The sequence below is a fragment of the Papio anubis genome, chromosome 12 (assembly GCF_008728515.1).
Source record: "Papio anubis isolate 15944 chromosome 12, Panubis1.0, whole genome shotgun sequence".
NCBI lineage: Eukaryota > Metazoa > Chordata > Mammalia > Primates > Cercopithecidae > Papio > Papio anubis.
Genome location: NC_044987.1, coordinates 103,833,891 through 103,854,458, shown reverse-complemented (window position 1 = coordinate 103,854,458; position 20,568 = coordinate 103,833,891). Strand labels below are relative to the sequence as shown.

Below are 20,568 nucleotides of genomic sequence, written 5' to 3'. Positions count from 1 at the left end.
AGGATCTCGCGAAGCAAGAACTGACTAGTAACTGTCACCACGCTTCCAAGGCTCATCATTCATTGGGTTATTGACCTGTCAATCACTTCTGCTAGGCCAATGAGCAGCAATCCCTGACACAAACGGAGGTTGGAGGACAGGCCAATCGCTCCCGGCTATTTGAGCCACTGGAGAAGTTCCTGATGCCCACACCTGCTGGTCTCACTGCCAGGGCCTGGGCGTCACAGGCATGGGGAATGGGGAGGGGACGGTAGCGTCAGCCTAGACCCACACGCAGGTTAGAGCCTTTGGACGGGGAAGGGGAAAAGGCTTCGCACCTACTAATGGGTTCTATTAATAGTAGTAGTGCTAGGTAGGCTGCACTGGCTGTATTCTGCCCCCACGCTTACCGTTCCCTCACTCTGTGACCCTGGACGAGTCTCTTCCTCATCCTGGGGCTCAGTTGCCTTTTCATAAGGAGAGGGTTGATTCCCCATGATCTTTCTACTCCTTTGCTTTTGGATATTTTGGAACATGCCCTGCCTCAAGAACGGGAGAACCCAGATTATCCACAGGCTAGTTAATTGTGAACGTCAGGGAAAGGACCAGAGTACAGAAGCACTTCCACGATCCAGAGCCAGGAGGATGCTCAAAAGGAAAGAAGGAGAGATGCCCTTCGGCCAAAGGGAGAGCTTGGAGGGTGAAGGGAAGTGGTTGCTTACCAGAAGGGCCTCTGAGTGTGAACTCAAAAAATAAAGGATGACCGAGTGTGGAGGCTCATGCCTGTAATCCCAGCACTTTGGGAAGCCAAGGCGGGCAGATCACTTGAGGACAGGAGTTCGAGACCAGCCTGGCCAATATGGAGAGACCCCGTCTCTACTAAAAATACAAAGATTAGTCAGGCGTGGTGGCGGGCGCCTGTAATCCCAGCTACTTAGCTACTCGGGAGGCTGAGGCATGAGAATCGCTTGAACCCGGGAGCTGGAGGCTGCAGTGAGCCGAGATTGCACCACTGAACTCCAGCCTGGGTGATAGAGTGAGACCCTGTCTTAAAAAAAAAAAAAAAAATAGAGGAAACATTGTAGTCCACTGTCCACTCAAACAGGGTTAGGCGGAGAGGAAAAAGCTATTGAGAATGAAGAATGTCCTTTAACCCCACTTATGGATTGTTCTGATTCTTTCCTGTAGTTTCCTGATATAAGGTCCTTTTGAAACATTCATTCTCTTCTCACCAAGTTGAACGGAGATGTGTTCCCATAGTAAGAGTGAGGGCCCTGCATTTGCTGCCCTCGGTTTTCCCAACCAACACCAAGGCCTCCCCCCGTACCCCATTCATACGCCTCAGAAGCTGACAATGACTGTTGGACTTTTCCAGTGAATACCAGAACACCATTTCCTGCAGCCTGAAAAGAAGACAGTATAATTATTTGGCAGCGAGAGGTGAGCATGGGTAAGGAGGGCGGAACTCTTTCACTCACACCCACCCCTCCTCCTCTCTCCTTTCCTTTTCCCCAGATTCTTTCTCCCCAGCCCTTCCCTCCTCCCACCTCCTGAATCTAGCCCAGGCCACCAAAATTTTTTCTGCATTTCAGTCCCTCCCCAGAAGACCTGTTCCCTAGCACTGGTTCATCGTTGTCTGCTCCACTGAGAAATAACCGGCTCCCAGAAAGTTTGAGAAATTGATTTGCAGAAAGAGGGCACCAAATCAGTTTAGAGGCAGGGTCTGTAGTCAGTAGAGTTGGCAAATGCCATTTCCCTGATCCACTGGGTATCTGAATACTTGTCATTGGCCCTTGAGAGCTCATCAACTGTGGATGTGTAATAAGCTTGTCCAGGACCAAAAGTGCCTCTTGCTGCTTAAATGTCTACCAAAAAGATTCCACTTGTCAAAGCACCTGCCTCCCTGCATTGACTTATTTTATCCTCTGTCTCCTTTTTCTCACTTTCACACTGTTCTCCTCGTTGTCTCTTTTGCTGTGCCCTTCTCTCTCTCTGGTTCGATTTCTTTTTTCCAGGCCAAGAAAGAAACCAGAGACATGGTGATGGCAGTGGCCCCAAGGAGGAGCTTTAAACCTGAGCACCACTCACAGGGGGCAGACCACCCTCCCGGCGCCAGTGCAAACGAATGTCGGCCCCCACCCAGGTCCTCAAGTGCTTTCCCAGTCATGCCCCAGCTGCCAGGTTTGTTCTCCAGGCCTACTACAGATGGGTTACCCTGACTCCACCCCCAACACCCTCCAATGATTAGAACCACCGACTCCTCCCTCCCTTGCCTGCCTCCATGGCAGGCCCCTGCAGAAACCAAACATAGTCACCTTAGACTCTGGCATACTGAGACCATGGCTTGATCCTGGACCTCTTGCCTGCCTGGCAATTTATCATTTAATAAAAATATTGTTAAAGAATATTCATGCGTCTCAAATATGTGTATTGTTTCAGAATGTAGCATCAAATTACATCCCCCCTTCTTTCTCCCCTTTTTCCCCATTGTATCTTTTCTGGGATTACAATGACAAGGAGAGGCTGAGAATGAAGGTAAATTTGGGGAAAGTGCAACAATCTCCATTTCTCAGAAGAAAACGACAATAAACTGTGCTATACACTGAAGGGCAAGGTGTTTGGGAGTGTAGATGTCCCTGTTCCCACCAACTAAGAAGATGGACCAGCCTGGCCTACATAGTGAGACCTCGTCTCTACTAAAAGTACAAAAATTAGTGGTGCACACCTGTAGTCCCCACTATTCAGGAGGCTGAGGCAGGAGAATCGCTTGAACCCAGGAGGCGGAGGTTGCAGTGAGCCGAGATTGTGCCACTGCACTCCGGCCTGGGTGACAAGAGCGAAACTCCGTCTTTAAAAAAAAAAGAAAAGAAAAAATGTGTTTCCCTGGGCACAGGACATTGCACCGGATTGGGGAGCATTTTCCCTACTCTGTTAGGACATTATGTAAAAAAGACTGAGGGTTCTCTGTGTTATTTATAATAAAAGGCCAAAAATAGTTACATTTGAGTTGATTCATGTAGTGAACTATTGTGTAGCTGTTAAAAGGCATTTGAAGACTTTTTTCATGACAGAAGGCAAAAGGCATATTCCAAAACTGTATGTGCAGTATGTTCGTAATTTTATAAAGTATGCGTATAGGAACTTTGCAGAAAGATAGACACCCAAATTGCCAGAAGTTGGAATTCTAGCTGATTTTTATTTTATCATTTTTTTTTCCACAATGAACATTATTATCATGAGAAAAAAGAAATCCCATATTGTAAAAGTTATTGGGTCTTCCCTGCTGGAAATGAAGAAGGAATCACAGCTGCTCTGGTAAGGGAGCTGTTAGGGCCAGTGCTCTCTGACACTGACAGCTTAGGCCAGAGGAGGTGGAAGGCCTTCATGGGAGCCAGATCCTATAATCCTGCCAACCGTAAGGAGGAGACAGATTTAGATCTGGTGGAGGACAAGGCAGTCTGTTCCTCCCTCACCACCTCCCACTCACTTTTCCTTTCTCTTACACCTTCTTTGTGCTGCAGTGACAAGCACTCTGCTCTCAAGGGCAGAAGACCTGGGTCCACATCTTGACCCTCGCACTCCCTAGATAGGTGGCTGGATGAATTTTTCAGTCCTACCAAACCTTACCCTGTTCACCTACAAGACACAAGAGCAGAAGCCTCAAATTGATCACGAGGAGCTCAATCATACCTCAGGGACTTTGCAATTTTTTTTTTAACACGCCCACATCTTCTTAGCAGCAATTCTTTACCCTCTTTCCAGAATGTCATTCCCCCAGATTTCATGTGGTTAGTTCCTTCTTGTCATTTGGGTCTCAGAGTGGTGCCTCCTCAAGGAGTTCCTCACTCCCCTCAGTCCCTTTCCATACATTTTTTATGTTTGCTGAGCACTGATCCCTAACTAAGATTATCTTACATATTCGCTAGCTTGCTTCTTGTCTCTTGGAAATTAAATTCTTTGGGAGCAGGAATCTTGCCTGCCTTGAGCACCATTGTATCTCCGTTACCTAAAACACTGTCTGTCGCTAATTAAACGAGTCAAGTACCGTGCAATACATTTTCACCATGTTTTCTTATTTAATCTTCCCAAGAACCTCGTGTGGTTTACATATGAGAGAAAGGTTAAGAACAGAGAGGTGAAGTACAATGAGTAAGTGGCAGAACCAGAATTAGCACTCACTCTGAAACACTTTCCACTTTGCTACCCCTCCCTCCCACGCAGCTGAAGGCTGTTTTGGAGAGGGCTGGGACGGTTCAAGGGCAGGGAACATTAAGAGCCAAATTTCTGAGTCTGGAAAGTTCAAAATAGGAAAAAGACAGAACTGGGTTATGGTCATGGGAAATAGAGGGAGAAAAAGGGCTGGAAAGAGCTGGAGAAGCTTGCTTGGAGTTTAGGATCTCGAGACCATTTTATAAGTATCTGAGTGACACACATTTCCTTTCATTCATTCCGTAAACAGACATTGAACACTTCCTATGGGTTTTAAGTGGTTCGGAACTTCCCTGGAAGGGGTAGCCCCCATCCTTAAGTAAACACCTACTGTGTGCTCCATGTGGCTCAGGACACATCTAGGCTGGGAGATCGTTGCCCTTGTCCTGCCGGTGCCTGGGGTACTGCCTCGAGCCAACTGGGTGTCTGCTTAGCAGGGGTTACCTGCCCTGAGCAGAGACAGATGGGAGATTTCAGTCATCATTAAGGTTTATTGACCAGCAAGGCTGGAATTTCCCAGAGAGAGGAATTAATCTCTCTGCCGACTGAGAGCAGACATCCTGCTGGGAGTAGTTACATAAATTCTGTTGCTCAAATTAATTAGGATTGTGATTCATTTGTTTAATGAGGAAGAATCTGATGACGCCAAGAGCCAAGCCAGCCTGGCCTTTCAGAGCCCAGCCAATCCCAGGTGACACTGTGGCAGGTGGGAGGACCCGGTGGCTGGAGCAGGGTTCTGCCATGGGCAGAAGAACCTAGCCAATCAGTAAGAGGAACAAACTGAGGCAGGCAAAGGCAGCCAATCAGAATTCAGTGCTAGCTTAGAAGTGGGTCCCAGGCTTTGGAGTCTCCCGAAGCTCGTGTCTGTGTGGTCTCTCAGTTCCCAAGCATGAAAGGATCTCTCAGCTTCATTCAGAGTCTTACACCCTCCTCTTTTTCCAAGCTGTGGAGAAAAACTTCTGACCCGAGATCACCTCAGCAGCACTCCCAGGACCCATCCAGCCATTTCCCCCATCCCCAAAGTTTGCAGGAGGAAGTGTTATTTCACTAAAGCAAAAACCTGTTGCCTGAAGCATTTAGAAATATTCTTCTCTTTCTCCTACCTCTATTTACAAAGTGACCCCTCCCTTCTACCCAAAATGCCCTGCCTGTTCAAGGTAAGCCCCAAATCCCACCAGCATCACTTCACTCTACCTGTGTGGCCCCTGCTGGCCTGGATCTTAGCTTCCTTAAGACTTGGGTCTCAGCTGTGGTAATACTGGTGAGAGACAGGATGGTTGCTGGATGAGGGTAGCCACGGTGGGGAGGGAGAGATGCAGAAACTCCACACAGCCCCAGGGGTCATGATTCATATCATAGTGTATGTGATGGTGCCCTCTGGGATAGAACAGAAAAGGTGCTTCCTGAAGGTGTGTTTCCTGGTGACCCTGAAGAAAAGAGGCCAGAGTCAGCAAATGTTTGGGAAGCCAGAAGGATTTGGTGATGGACTAGATGTTGAGGAAGAAGAAAGGAGAATAATGCAAATTTGGGGACTTATGAATTCACACCAACATCTGCAGAAGGCCCCAGGGAGCCTTGTTTTCTTTCAAGGCTCCCCCACCTCTTATTGTGACAGACCAGACTGGTGTACCTTGATAAATCATGAGTTGGACACAACAGGACCTGTGATGAAGCAGGAGTATTGTCAAGGGCGGGTGCTTGGCTGCTCCAAGGCCTTCGTCTTCTCTGCAAACCGGGCTGAGAAGCTTCACCCGGAACCCGGGTCAGTTGTGCCTCAGTTAGAGAATGTGTAGCCACAAAGGGCCACTGGTCTAGGAACCAAAAGTCTAAAATGGAGTGAGCTAGGACAGATCTTGTCAACTCTCTGGGCCTCACTTTCCTCGTCCTTGAAAGGTGTCTACGGTCTGCCCTGAGGAGAATAGAGCTTCTGCTCTTGCTCCCTATAGATGATCGCCCGTCAGCTGCTAGAGAGATCTTTTGTAAATCTAAGTCAGACCTTGTTACTTCCTATATTTTAAATCCCTCTAAAGCCTTTTCAACACATTCAGAATTTCTAAAAAACACAAAAAAGAGAAACTAATCCTTGGCTAAGGAGGCCCATGTGATCTAGCCCCTGCCTGACTCTCAGCTCCGCTCCTCCGCAGCACCCGTCCCTCACCCCACTCTGCCCACGCCAGCACTCCTTCTGATCCTTGAATCCAAGCCCACTCAAATCATAAGGCCTTTGCACTGACTGGTCTCTGTCCCTGGGGCATCTTTCCCCAGCTCTTTACATGGGTGGAAACTTAATTCTTTCACTGCTTAAATGTCACCTTCTTGGACAGACTTTCCCCAACTAATCTAAAGTAGCCCAGGCTCCATCCATTACCCTAATTTTTCACTGTAACACTTTTTACTACCCTTCTTTTATTGGTTTGTTGTCTACCTTCCTCACCTGGAATTTAAGGTCCACGAGCCCAAGGGCCTTCCCCATGGCATCAGTCAGGGTCCAGACAAGAGAACAGGAACTGCACTAGATATTTCAGAGGTGTCATTTAATAAAAGGAGTTAGTTTAAATAAAACATATTAGAGGAAGAAGAAAAATCTAAAAGCGAACACTGAAGTAAGACAGAGGTAATAACCACAAGAAGTAGTGTGTGTTGTCAGAATATACGTGCTGAGGCTGGGCACGGTGGCTCACACCTGTAGTCCCAGCACTTTAGGAGGCTGATGCAGGAGGATTGCTTCAGGTCAGGAGTTCAAGACCAGCCTAACCAACATAGCAAAACCCCATCTGTACTAAAAATACAAAAATTAACCGAATGTGGTGGTGGGTGCCTGTAATCCCAGCTACTTGGGAGGCTGAGGCAGGAGAACCATTTGAACCCAGGATGTAAAGGTTGCAGTGAGCCGAGATTGTGCCACTGCTCTCCAGCCTGGGCAACAGAGTGAGACTCCATCTCAAAAAAAAAAAAAAAGGTGGGATTTGGAGCAGAGATACAACAGCAGAATGACTAGTATACCTGTCTTGTAGAGTTCCTTAGCGCCATGCTGGAAGAGTGCTTGGCCTCTAGTAGACGATCAAATATTTGTTGAATGGATGGATGAAAAATGAACCATGCACCTTATACAGTGTTAGTAGCTAGGGGTGCAGAAAGGAAACACACACTCTAACCTCAAGTGGCCCACACTCTAGTAAGAGAAACGGGCATTGTTTATGGTTCAGAATAAGTGTAACAAGAGAAGTACCTGCAGTGTACTTTGGAAGCACAGAAGAGAGACTCGTGATGGCCAAGGACAAAGAGGAATTAGTGAGACACAGAGGGAAGCTGAGGGTCAAAGGTGTGAGGTTGCAGAGCACATTAGGGCTGGGAACAGTTCATACAAAGTCAGAGAGCTTGGAGAGAGTATGACTCAAGTAGTTCATGACAGTGGAGCATCCATAGGACATCAGGGAGAGCTGAGCCTGGGAAGCTCAAGTCCAGCTCATGAAGGCCTCATATGTCATGCTCAAGGTCAAGGAGCACTGGCCAGGGTTTGACCTCAAGACAAAGGAGCACCGGCCAAGGTTTATCAGCAGGACAGCACATGATCAGAGAGTAACATGATCAGATCTGAGGAGTATGAGTTTGCAGGGAGAAGAACGAAGACTGGAGCCCAGTTAGAAAGTTGTTAGAATAGTCCTGGGTAAAAAGGATGCTGCCTGAGTCCATTCCTGCTGCTATAAACAAAATACTTTAGACCGGATAATTTGCAAGTTACAGAAATGCATTTCTCACAGTTCCGGAGGTCAAGGTGTCAGTAGATTTGGTGTCTGGTGAGGGCTTGCTTTCTCCTTCCAAGAAGACACCTTGTTCCTATACCCTCCAGAGGGGATGAACCCTAAGTCCTCGCATGGCAAAAGGATGAGAAGGGCCAGGCAGCTCTCTGAAGCCTCTTTTTTTGAGATGGAGTTTTGCTCGTGTTGCCCAGGCTGGAGTGCAATGGCACGATCTCAGCTCACTGCAACCTCCGCATCCTAGGTTCAAGGGATTCTCCTGCCTCAGCCTCCCGAGTAGCTAAGATTACAGGTGCCTGCCACCATGCCCAGCTAATTTTTGTATTTTGAGTAGAGACAGGGTTTCACCATGTTGGCCAGGCTGGTCTTGAACTCTTGACCTCAGGTGATCCACCCTTCTCAGCCTCCCAAAGTACTGAGATTACAGGCGTGAGCCACCGTGCCCAGCCTCTGAAGCCTCTTTCACAAGAGCATTAATCCCATTCCCAAGGGCAGAACCCTCATGACTTAATCAGTTCCCAAAAGGCCACACCTGTTAATACCACCACAATGGGGATTAAGTTTCAACGTGAATTTGGAGGGACACAAACATTCAAGCCTTAACAGATAGGTACTCATCTAATTGTATACTTTCCATGGATGTAGTTTGCTATTCGTAGTTTATACCTCAATAAAGTTGGATTAAAACAAGAAATAAATGGTGGGAATCTGAGCAGAGGCTGTGAGGGCTGAGGACCAAAGGAGGGGAAGGAAGAACTGCTGAGGAGCTGGGATCACTCAGCCTGTAAACTGTCACGGGATAACCCAGGCTCTGGTACCTGAGAGTCAGCCAGGTCATTGCATCGTCCCCTCACAAACGTGTAAGACTTCGGAGTTGGAAAGGGCCTTCAGAGAATACATCAGTGTCCCAAGAGGAAACAGAACTCTGCTCAAATAGTTCAAGTGGAGAGACTTTACTGAGGAGGTACTATTTACAGAAGGCTGGATTAAAGAAACCAAGAAGAATGTTGAGAAACCCAGAGACTGCAAACTGCTGTGTATTAGTGTGTTCTCGCATTGCTATAAAGAAATACCTGAGACTGGGTTATTTATAAAGAAAAGAGGCCCGGGCATTGTGGCTCATGCCTGTAATCCCAGCACTTTGAGAGGCCGAGGCAGGCATATCACTTGAGGTCAGGAGTTCGAGACCAGCCTGGCCAACATGGTGAAACCCCGTCTCTACTAAAAATACAAAAATTGGCCTGGCGTGGTGGGGGGCACCTGTAATCCCAGCTCCTCGAGAGGCTGAGGTGGGAGAATTGCTTGAACCCGGGAGGTGGAGTTTGCAGTGAGCCGAGAACATGCCACTGCACTCCAGCCTGGGCCACAAAGCAAGACTCTGTCTCAAAAACAAGAGGTTTCATTGGCTCACAGTTCTGCAGGCTGTACAGGAAGCATGGCACCATCTGCTTCTGGGGAGACCTCAGGGAACTTATAATCATGGCAGAAGGCAAAGCCAGAGCAGATGTTCACATGGCCAGAGCAGGAGGAAGAGAGGGTGGAGGTGCTACACACTTTTAAACAACCATATCTCGTGAGAACCCTATCGTGAGAACAGCACTAGGGGAATGGTGCTTAAGCATTAAAACTGCCCCCATGATCCAATTACCTCCCACCAGGCCCCACCTCCAACATTGGGGATTATAATTTCACATGAGATTTGGGCAGGGACACAGATCCAAACCATATCATGCTGGAAACCACCCATGGGCCTAAAGGAGGTTTACTGGATCCCACTGAGGCCTGGAGCAGTGGGAAGGACTGCTGGGCAGAAGCTATAACCGGGCAGAAGGGCACTGGCCCAACCCTGCATCAAAGCAGAGAGGTAGCAGGGAAGAAATACTCCACCCTCTCTTCTCCCACCCTCCAGCCTCCTGCCTGTGTCTCCCAGTAGCCAAATCATACTGGAGCCAATAGGCATAGGAACCCATTGATTCATTCCACAGGGATCAGCCTTCTGAGGCACAGAGCAATGCTAAGAAGGAGAGACAATGAATCGAAGAGGACAAGTGGAGAACAACAGCATCATGCACTGCAATTTCCACCCTGTTGTTTTTCCCCAGAAGAAGCCTCAGAGAGTGGAGGCAACCTGCCAAAGCACATGTAGCAAGTTAGGAGAGGGCCCTTAGCTCCTCTTCCTTGGGGCCCAGGCTCCTTGCACACTGGGCCTGCACTGAGGCAGCCAGGTAGGATGCCCCATTGTCTTGGAGCTGCAGCTGCAGGTCCCAATTAGCCAGAGGAAGGCAGCTGAGCAAGAGCAGCAGTGGGCAGGGCCAGGAAAGATGGACATCCAAGGGCTGGCCACGCACCCTCAATGTCAGGAAGGTAATAGACACTTGCTTCCTTGTCTCATGATTTGCTACCTGCCCCCTGGTCCCCATTTCCTCTCTTGAGCCCTCCCTAGACCTGGGGGTAGGAACCCAGACCTAGGATTGGCAGGAACAAGGGGAGGAGACTCTGCTTCCCTGGTAGCCAGCCCTGCTCATCGATTCCCTAGAGCTGCTCACTGATCCAGCACAAGATGGTTTAATTGAAGTCATTACAATAAATGGTGCAGAAAAGCAACACCCTTTGTCTGCCAGGAGCCTCAGAGAAATGGGAGAGGGAGCTGGGAAACCCAGCAGCAGCAACTGCAGTTAGATGATGACACAAAGGGATGAGACTAAAGCGTCACAGAGTCCTGAGTTCGAAGCCTGACCGGTGACTTACAAGTTACGTGACCTTAGTCAAGTCCCTTTATCTTCCCGAGCTTCTATGCCCTAGCCTAGGAAAATGGGAATATTGTAACCTGTCCTCCCAGGCCCTGCATGACCCTGGGCCCTGCCTGAATCTCCAGCTCCATCTCCCACCACCTCTTACCTCTCCTATCACTCTGTGGTTACCCAGGTGAGTTGCTGTTCCCTGCCAGTCCTCATACTTCACTCACATGGATCTCTCCCCTGAAATACCCTTCTCATTCCTTCCTTGAGTAATTCCTACCACCTTTCAAGATTCAGATCGAGAGTCACCTCCTCCAGGAATACTCTCTATGCCCAGCCCTCCTTCCCCTGAGTGCCTCTAGCACACCGTAACTGTGACACCCATTTGGCATTTGACGCTCCCTCTCGTGCACAGCAGTCTTTCTCTCTCTCTATGGCTTATCTTCTCATGGAGATAAATGTGGGAGCTGTGTCTTCTCTTTCTCATCTTCACATGCCTAATACATGCCTAACATTACAATTGTGTTGGAGTTGGGGGTACTGAGGGGCAGAGATTCAGAGCCCAGAGGTGGGCACAGCCAGGATGCAGCCAGCACTGGTAGATAATAACTCCCATGTAGCCACAAAGCTCCCTTCCCAAATAGTTAGGATGGTACATCCACCATATGTTCTTGTCTTCAGCATGGAACACAGCCTCCTCTGTGCCCAGGACCAGCTGGCTCTCTGCTCGGCTCCATAAACTAATATCTGATTCAGTATCAGAGGACAGAGGATCCAAGTTGTGAAATCATAAAATGTCAGCACCAAACATTCTAATGTAGCAAAAGTGATGTCTCAGTACCTCCAGTATACATCATAAGAAGCCTCATCACTTCCACTTGTGTCTCTTGGGATGCTCTCTTTCAGAATCCAGGTGCCCTACCATGACAAGCCCAAGCCACGTGGAGGAGCCATGTCTAGGGACTCCAGTTAACACTCTCAGCTGAGTTCTCAGCTGACAGTCAGCATCAACTGCCAGCCACCTCTGCCTAAAAGTGGGCCATCTTGGGCATCCGGCCCAGTCAAGCCTTCAGATGAGTCCAGTCCCAACCACTATCTCACACAACCACACGAGAGACACCAAGAACCCCCAGTGGAGTCCAGTCAGCCCATGGAACTATAAGAGATAATAAATTATTGTTTTACAGTACTAAAACAATGTTTAAAGAAATGTAATCGCAATGTCATCTTACTTATGAGAAGCAGAAGCTCAGAAATGCCACATGGCATTATCTTAGGCATTATTATGAAACTATCCAAGGTCATACAATAAGTTAGAGGCAGAGTACAGGGCAGCTAACTGTTGTCACCCATCATCAGCCTCAGAGATGATGAAGGGAAGTGAGCTCTCTAGGGTAGGAGTAGAGGGGGAGAGAAGGAAGCTAAATTGTGTAGGAAACATCCCAAGTTACTTCTGTTTAAGAAGAAACTGTTTCAAATGTATATGTATTTTTTTAATTTTAAAAGAGTGTCTTATGACTTCTCAGAATTTACAGAGTTCGTGGTTCTATATTTCAGCCTTGAGTTCATCGTTTTTTCTTCCCTCTTGAGATAATTAGCCCTCAGCTTACCTGAGTACATTTTTCATGTCAGGAAGACAATGGCTTCAAAGGAAGGGAAAGGGCAGCCCTACAGGAGGCCCAGAAAAGAAGGCCAGGTGACCAAAGCAAAGCCTCCTCGGGAAACATTCACATTTCCTGAATGATCTGTCATCAAAAATGCATGTGCAAGCAGGAGGGCAACTAACAGAGTCAGGGCAAACGAAGCCAGGCTGGCCCCTGCCCCCAACCATGCTGGGAGGACTTCGATCTGAAAAACATCCACACCCAGGACAAAAGCAACTCTCCTTCCCCAAATCACTGCCATCTATTTGGCAAAACCATAAGTCCAAAGGAAAATCTTGGATTTGGCTTTTTTTTTCAGGCCCCTAAATTTAAGCAACATTAATCTTTTAAAGGCCTGTCCTGCTCTCTATACTGCAATGGAAGATTCAGGTGAGCAGCATTTCATGGTAAGATTAGAACCAAGCCATTCTGTTCTTAATTCTTACCTGGGAGTTGATGTGAAAAGGTGTTGGATTCACAAGTGGACAGTCCTGGGACTGGGCCCAGTATTCCCTTGTTGTTTGTTCTGGAGCATTGCTGTGAGAAGCCATCATTTTTTGTTTATGTCCCTGGGGCTTTATTTATTTCACCTTGTGTTTAATCTTCCCAGCAACCCTATGAAGGAAGTGTATTACCTCATTTCAAGGATAAGGAAATTAAGTCTCAAAAAGAAACACACACTCCGAATAACAGAGATTGGATTCAAACCTTGGCCTGCCCAATTCCAGAGATCTGTTCTAATATGGTTTTGCTGTGTCCCCACCCAAATCTCATCTTGAATTCCCCCTTGTTGTGGGAGGGACATAGTGGAAGGTCATTGAATCACGGGGGCAGGTCTTTCCCAGGCTGTTTTGATGATAGTGAATAAGTATCATGGGCTCTGATGGTTTTAAAAAGGGGAGTTTCCCTGCACAAGCTCTTCTTTTCTTGTCTGCTGCCATGTGAGATGTGCCTTTCACCTTCCACCACGATTGTGAGGCTTCCCCAGCCACGTGGAACTGTAAGTCCATTAAACCTCTTTCTTTTGTAAATTGCTCAGTCTTTCGTATGTCTTGATCAGCAGCATGAAAACAGACTAAAACATACTCTTCCCTGTATACTGCTTCTATCAGTTTCATACTGCCATAACAATGCTGTGAAATAAATAATCACAAAACCTCAGTGGTATAGAATAGTAAGGCTTTATTGCTCATAGGTCTGGGATGGTTGGCTAGGTGGTTCTGCTGATCATGGCTGGGCTCACTAACATGCTTAGGTCTTGATTGGCATCGACTGACCTAGGCTGGCCTCAACTGGGACCGCTAGGATGACTCAGCTCTGCTCCAAGAGTCTCTAATCCTAGCCCAAGCATGTTCTTATGGCAATGGCACAGGTATAAGAGAGAAGGCAAACATGATTAGTTGTGCAAATATTTTTCAAGCTTTTGCTTACATCACATTTGCTGTTATTATCCTATTGGCCAGAGCAAGTTATATTGCTGAGCCCACAATCAGAAAAGGACATTGCAGATGAATGGCAAAAGGTGTGGGTACAGGGAAGGGTAGAGAATTGGAAGGAGTTTTGCAATCTACTGCATGATCTTGGGTAAGTTACAGTCCCCTCTCAGAGCCTCTGCTCCTGCATTTTTTTAATAGGATGGTATCTACTTTGTAGGGCAGCTGAGATCATTAAATAAGATAAGCTGTGTGAAACACTAGCAAATTGAGAAGTACCCTTTCTACTGATGTATTTCAAGTGTACAAGCCTGGGAGTGTTTGCACACATTAACAGAGATACATGAAAACCTCAGTGTCTGTTTCCAGAGGCCAGAGGATTGTACCCAAGTCTCAGAGGTGAGATGAGCCAATCACTGAGATGATAAACAAGAATTGTAGAAAGAGAATAAATCAAGGAAGAAAACAATAAGTAAATGATGTAATTAAAGTTACTCTTGAAGAACCTATCAAGGAGAGAATGAGTCAGCGGCAAGTTGAAGCGATGAATCAGGCACAATGTCATGTTTCTAGAATTCTTGTCTATTTCAAGAAAGCCTGATGTCCCAGTTAAAAGAGCACCTTGAGCCTGTAGCAACAACATCTGGAAGGAAACACTCTTGTAATTTTAATTTCTCCTGGGTGCCACCACTAACAACAGGAGCCGCAGCCGGGTAGCACAGAGTAGGCACTCCGTAAAATCTCTCGTGGGAGGAGTTGAAAACTACAGCATTACCTCAAATGTATTCAAGATGATTTTATTTTATTTATTTTTATTTTTTGCTGGATTTTAAACATTGTTTTTATGGGTATGATGTAACTGAAAATATAACCACCATAACATACTTAAACCAAAAAACAGGTATTCAAACCACAGGTCTTATGTCAATTCACATCAGTCTTTTTTATTTTTTATTTTTTTTAGAAACAGGATCTCGCTATGTTGCTCAGGCTGGTCTCGAACTCCTGGGCTTCAGGGATTCTCCTGCCTCAATCACAGCCTCCAAAGTCGCTGAGATTACAGGTGCTCACCACCGTGCCAGCCAGTTCAGTTTTTGAGGTAAAAACAAGTGCAATCAAAAAGAAAAACACTGACAAATGTGTTAGAGTGGAGCATATTCCAAATAAGAATCACAAGCCTAGAAGATGGACTTCTGGAGAGTTCAGAGACTTACAGGCTAAAGATGACAGGCCTCGAAGTGAGCCTGACCCACTGTATACAGAGGCTGGATTTGGTCAGGCAGTTTCTTGGGACTCAAAAAAGAGTAGAATCAAACCAGAAACAAAAGAACAAAATTTCCAGAGGCTGGGGTCTTGGGTATGCAGACTGATCAGACCTGAGTGCTGTTGCCCAGTTCTGGGCCTTCTTTTCCTCCTCCAGCTTTATTGAGGTGTAATTGACAAAAATTATATATACTTAAGGTGTACAATGTGATTTTTGATATGTGTATATATTGCAAAATGTTCACCACACTCAAGCCGATTATCTAACATATCCATCACCTCACATAGTTCCTTTTTTTTTTTTTTTCTTTAAGACAGGGTCTCACTGTGTCATCCAGGCTGGAATGCAATGATGTGATCTTGACTCACTGCAACCTCAGCCTCCTGGCTAAAGCAATCCTCTTGCCTCAGCCTCCCGAGTAGCTGGGACTACAGGGACATACCACCACATCTGGCTAATTTTTTGTACTTTTAGTAGAGGCAGGGTTTTTCCGTATTGCCCAGGCTGGTCTCAAACTCCTGGGTTCAAGCGATCTGCCCACCTCGGCCTCCTAAAGTCTAATTTTTTCTTTCTTTTCTTTCTTTTTTTTTTTTGATGAGAACAATTAAGATTCACTCCCAGCAAATTTCAAATACACAATACACTATTGTTAATTGTAGTCACCATTAGATCTCCCGAACTTATTCTGCATATCTGGAACTTTGTACCCATAGACCAACCTGTTCCCATATCCCCCACCCTCCAGCCCCTGGCAACCACCATTCTACTCTCCGCTCCTAAGCGTCTACTTTTTTTATATTCCACATATTAGTGAGATCGTGCAGTATTTGTTTAAGGAGATTTTAAATTATTTTTGCAAAGGAATTTCCTGTGCAATATGCTATTTGACTGCCACAACGAGGCTGTGAATTCAGTGCAGGACAATGTGAATCACTCTACAGACGAGAACTGGGGCTCATACGGTGCTCCTGTTAGCAGCAAGACACAGGTCAAAAGGCAAGCCTCTTAGGCTCTCTTATCTGAACTAACAGAGAACTGTATTCCAACTATTGGTAACCTCATTCAGATTATTTTACGCTCTGTAAGAAATAACACTGAACGCTTATTGAGCGCTTACTTTATAAGCATAGTAGCTCATTTAATCCTCGTCGCAAACTGAGAAATTGATCCATGTGGGTTCCTTCCATGTCACAGATAAGGGGAAATTGGAGCTCAGAGATTTAAGCCACCTGCCAGAGGTCACATGACCCACAAAAGGTGAGCCAGGGTTCACACTCAGGTCTGCGTGACCCCACACACCAAGCTCAACACTGCCGTTACGGATAAACTTGCCCCCCTCCACACACACACACATATGTTTTGCCCAGTTACTCAGAAAACACATTTTCTCACCTGTATTTTGCACTTCACTTTGCCTGCCCAGCCACTGCCTCTAACTGACACAACTCAAGGCATAGGGGCAAGCGATATTGGCTCAGGAAACCTGAGCTGTGACCCTGAGCTGCTGACAGAATGTCTGATATTTATAGCAACTTAGAGGCAAGCACCAGGAAAAGTGTGTTCTGGACTATTGCAGATGTCCTCAGGGAGAGAGAAAACATCTCTATGAAAAATCGTGTGGGATGCTTAACTGATGGAACATCAAACGTGAAAAGACAGTTCAATGAGTTTGCATCCTGGTTAAAAAATAATAGTAAAAGGATGACCCAGTCAACCTCTGTGGATAACATTCTTCAAACTTTTAGGATATAGCCACAGGAGAAGACCCATCACTAACTGAATTTATAAATTGCCGCCCTGCCCTTTAACTATTTTACTTATGCATTTTTTTATTGATTTAGATCTGTCCCATTCCACTAAGGATTTAAGGCTAAAGATTTAAGTTGTGAAGACGATGATGGATTGATTCTATGAATGGCCACATTTTTTTATGCCTCCCTTTTCCCTTGTCCTTGGGCAGTGTCCTCCCACTCTGACTCTGTGCTTGGCCCTGTGACTTGCTTTGGCCAATGGTACAGCAGCAAACTTGATGCAAACACAACTTGAAAAAGAAGAGGACAGCCAAGTCATCCCAGCCAAGGCCACCCTGGACCAGCCAGCCTCTTGCCAAGCTGCCAGTGACCACAGAGTCCAATTAACAACAGCCAGTCCTGGCCCAGGTCAGCAGAACTACCCATAGACCCATGAGAAAGAACAGACTATCATTTAAAGCTGTGGGTTTGGGCGTGGTTTGTTGCACAGCAATAACTAACTAATACAGAAACTTATATTCTACAAAAATGCTATTAATCAACAAGCATATTAAGATGCAATCTTGGCCTGGCGCAGTGGCTCCCACCTGTAAACCCGGTACTTTGGGAGTCCAAGGCGGGCGGATCACCTGATGTCAGGAGTTCGAGACCAGCCTGGCCAACATGGCAAAACCTCGTCTCTACTAAAAATACAAAAATTAGCTGCACGTGGTGGCTGGCGCCTGTAATCCCAGCTACTCAGGAGGCTGGGGTAGGAGAATTGCTTGAACCTGAGAGGTGGAGGTTCCAGTGAGTCGAGATCGTGCCATTGCACTCCAGCCTGGGTGACAAGAGTGAAACTCCATCTAAGAAAAAAAAAAAAATATGATCTCCACCTGCTAGAAGATTTGTATTTACTCATGTCAAGAGAGAAAAAGGAAAAATACCAGCAAGATCTAATTAAACTATGTTGAAATTGTTTATATCCTATTCCCTCTACCAGGCCAAGCTCATATGCCAACTTCTTCATGGAACCTTTCACTCCTCCATCTCTTTGCCAAGTCGAAATGTTAACTTCTGCTTCTCTGGGATACTTCGGACCTTTGTTTAAAGCTCTCCCATCTGCTTTTTGCACTATGTTTAGGGTTATGGCTGAATGGGAATAGGTCTGTCTCTTCCACTACTGGTAAAATTGGTTCTTGCTTAGCATGATGTGGGCTCCCCACATGTGGCACAGTGACTTGCACATGTATGAGCAATCTTGATCAATGTTTGTTGAATGAACAGGCAAATAACTATTGTAAGAGTTTAGCATAAGGGAAAACTCAAACAGAAGTGTGGCAGTCAGGGAGGGTTGAATTAAGGAAGCAGGAGTTAAGGTGCTTGACAGGGGCCTCCCATTAAGAACTCATAGAATTCATGGACAGAAGAACTTAGATGAGGAAAAATTTACATCTTTAAATTCACTGATCTCTAACCGAAACTTCACATTTTCTTCCATTATAAATGTAGGCTACAAATCACAGAAGAAGATGTAACAGATACTTTCCTGTCACACATAATATGGCAGATATTGGAGAGAGGAACAAAATATCATTTATGTTCATCACTACTGTACTTTGAAATCATAGTGGCTTTTTGGCCAGGCATGGTGGCTTATGCCTGTAATCCCAGCACTTTGGGAGGCAGAGGTGGCATCACCTGCCCAGGAGTTTGAGAGACCGTACCTCGGGCGAGACTCCCCATCTCTACAAAAGATATAAGCAAAATCTCTATCAGATATGGTGGCATGTGGCTGTGTCCTGGCACTCAGGAGGCTGAGTGGAGCATCCTGATTCAAGAGGTCTGAGGTGGCTGCAGTGAGCCAAGTGCTCACACTGACTCAGCCTGGGTGACAGAGAGACCCCTGAAAAAAAAAGAAAAGAAAAGAAAGAAAGAAAGAGAGAGAGAGAGAGAAAGAAAAAAAGAAAGAAAGAAAGAAAGAAAGAAAGAGAGAGAGAGAGAGAGAGAAAGAAAAGAAAGAAAGAAAGAAGAAAGAAAGAAAGAAAGAAAGAAAGAAAGAAAGAAAGAAAGAAAGAAAGAAGGAAAGAAATAAAAGAAAGAAAGAAAGAGAGAGAAAGAGAAAGAGAGAGAGAGAGAGAAGGAAGGAAGGAAAGAAGGAAGGAAGGAAGAAAGGAAGGAAGGAAGGAAGGAAGGAAGGAAGGAAGGAAGGAAGGAAGGAAGGAAGGAAAAGAGAAAAGAAATTATGGTGGTTTTTTTATGTTAATAAAGAAGGACAGTATTCTTATATCATAAATTTGGTTTTTTGAATAGTTACTGTTTTCTGTTTCTTTTATAATCCTGTGTATTTTATATCTTTCAAATCATTTTTTGGAAGAGAGGCCTAATAGGCTTTATCAGACCATTAAATGGTGCCCATGGCACAAAAGTGGTTAAGAGCTCCCTGCCTTGGAGAATAGGAAGATGGTTATTACAATGATGGGAGAGAAGTATATATCCCAAATAGATGACCAGAACAGCATAAACCAAGATAGGTGGGGAACAGTATGAGATGCATGGCGGGATGGAATGTGCCTCCCCTCCCCATCCTTGAGGAGAGAGTCTCCTTGGCAAGATTAAGTAAAAAGACAGCGACTTTATTAGCATAAAAATGCATCACAGGAGCAAGAGAATAGTTGATTTGTTTTAGACATGCTCTAAGAATCTGGAGAATTTAAATTCTTAAGGCTCTAACGTATCCTCTGCAGGATGGAGTCGAGACTCTGAGGAGAGGGCTGAACTGTGAACCTAGAAGTACCATCTCCCCCTGCACACACCTTTGGTCAAGTCGACCCCAAGAAGAAGGACAAGTCCTCTGCCCGGTGATGGCCTGGTTTTGGGAGACTGATGGGACAAAGGATGCTTTGCACGATCCTTGGTCTCTGAGCAAATATATAATGGGTTAACACAAAGACTCTCTTTTTGAAAAATGTGACTGTGACAGTGTGCCCTCCCAGATATTCCAGGCATAACACAGGAATGACTGCATGTTTGGGGACAGTGTGGAGGCCATTCTGATTAGATCAGAGGGCGTGGACATGTTCGTGATGTAAAAGCTGAAGGGAGAGTGGTAATGAAGGGAAGAGGACTCCAGGGTTTCAAGGGCCATGGATTAAAGGAAGAAGTAGAGGCAGGGAACCAGGACAGATGGTTGGGTCTATCTTAGAGGTGAGGTACCTTCAAGATGTCTCAGGGAAAATGGCCAGTAGTCCATCAGGACTCAAGAGTAGGACTCCAGGGAGACACTGGCATGAAAGGGGAAGAGAGCTAAGAAAATAATCCACATAGAGGTGATCATTAAAGGCATAAAGAATAAAGCAATAAAGTTAAAAAAAAAAAAAAAAAAAAGCAAGAACTGAACTTTAGGGAACAAATTAGTAGGCTTCTTTTGTGCCCCAAAGCCAGAGTAGGAGAACATTTCAAGAAGAGGGGTTAAATTCAGCCTGAAGAAGGAAGTGCACAAGGTCTCTGGATGTGGCTACCGGGAAGGCCTTGGTGAATTCTGAGTGAGCCGTGGTTCCCACGGAAGGAGCAGTGGATGGAGGCCAGCTGAGGACTGCTGGGTTAGAGGGTGGGTGCAGCAGCCAAGGGAGGCAGGAGAGGGTGGGAGCCAATGAAATGGAGAGAGGGAGGCTAGGAGATTTGCAGGCCAACAGCATCACATTAAGTTTCTTTTTAACAAGGCGATCCAGTTTTTCATTAGAGAAAGAAGGAAACTGCAAATCGGGGGTATTTAAAGGTCGTGTGAAAATCACGAAAACCTCAAGTTGAATCT

At 46.0% G+C, this 20,568-nt stretch overlaps 2 long non-coding RNA genes across 2 annotated transcripts; both read left to right on the top strand.

Annotated features, from left to right (window-relative positions):
• On the top strand, window positions 1-2,386 carry LOC101013528. The gene is made up of 3 exons (XR_162415.4): window positions 1-277; window positions 1,168-1,419; window positions 1,995-2,386. It is a non-coding gene; the product is annotated as an uncharacterized LOC101013528 (long non-coding RNA).
• A 12,176-nt stretch (window positions 2,387-14,562) lies between these two features.
• On the top strand, window positions 14,563-20,141 carry LOC103877501. The gene is made up of 2 exons (XR_637222.3): window positions 14,563-14,859; window positions 19,502-20,141. It is a non-coding gene; the product is annotated as an uncharacterized LOC103877501 (long non-coding RNA).
• The last annotated feature ends 427 nt before the right edge of the window (window positions 20,142-20,568 follow it).